This window comes from Dermochelys coriacea, chromosome 5 (genome assembly GCF_009764565.3).
Source record: "Dermochelys coriacea isolate rDerCor1 chromosome 5, rDerCor1.pri.v4, whole genome shotgun sequence".
Classification (NCBI taxonomy): domain Eukaryota; kingdom Metazoa; phylum Chordata; order Testudines; family Dermochelyidae; genus Dermochelys; species Dermochelys coriacea.
Window position 1 is genome coordinate 78,637,794 of NC_050072.1, and position 1,040 is coordinate 78,638,833.

A 1,040-nucleotide genomic window follows, 5' to 3' on the forward strand; every position below is an offset into this window, starting at 1 on the left:
CAAAGGTTTCAGAGTAGCAGCCGTGTTAGTCTGTATTCGCAAAAAGAAAAGGAGTACCCGTGGCACCTTAGAGACTAACAAATTTATTAGAGCATAAGCTTTCGTGAGCTACAACTCACTTCATCTTTTTGCTCCATGCAAATTCTTACCAGCTGAGCAAGAGTGGAGTAAGGGGGGAATAATATGTTCGGAAGGGAAGGCATTAAATATTCTAATCCTATTTATCCCTGTTTCTTTGATCTTGATCCTTTCACCTTGTTGAAAGGAGATATTTGGGTTCTCATTTTCATGTTCCTGTGGGAGATGTATCCCCAGAAGAGGCCATTATGCACTAAAGGTCATTAAGAGATTATGTCAAGCTGCTTAAGCAGGCTTTGCATTTTCTAGTATGTTTTAACAGACCTCAGATGTTTGTATTTAATTAACACGAGCCCTAATGTTTTCTTGGACTTTAATCATTCCAGAGATTTACATTTTTTAAATGTAGACTTAACTATGAATAAAATCATTGGGTTTTGCATGTTCAAAGTCAGCAACTCAGAATACAATGAAAAATAAGTAAACAGACTGCAGTTTTTCCACTGAATTTGATGAAGGAGCCAAGATTAATGGGACCAATTCTAACTCCAATTTATATGCAAGAAGCTACATGAACATTAACAAAATGGAGCCTATATTTTTTGTTTCTGTACCAAGTTTGGAATGGTACTTTATTTTGGCTGAATTTTTTTAAAAAAAATGCCTAAAGTTAAGCATCTAGATCCATAATTAGGTGCCTAAATGAGTGGCCTGATTTCAAAAGTGCTGAGCATCCAACTTCATTTGATTTCAATGGAGTCACACTACTGTAAAAAAGGGAACATGCATGGTCCAGTGGTTAGCGCATTAGTCTAGCATTCAGGAGACCTATGTTCACATCCTTATTCTGTTACAGATTTCCTACAAGACAGGGTAAGTCACTTAGGCTCAGATTTTTAGAAATATTTAGGTGTTGCTCTGCTCAGCATTGCAGTGCCTAACTCCCATTTTAGTCGCCTTTG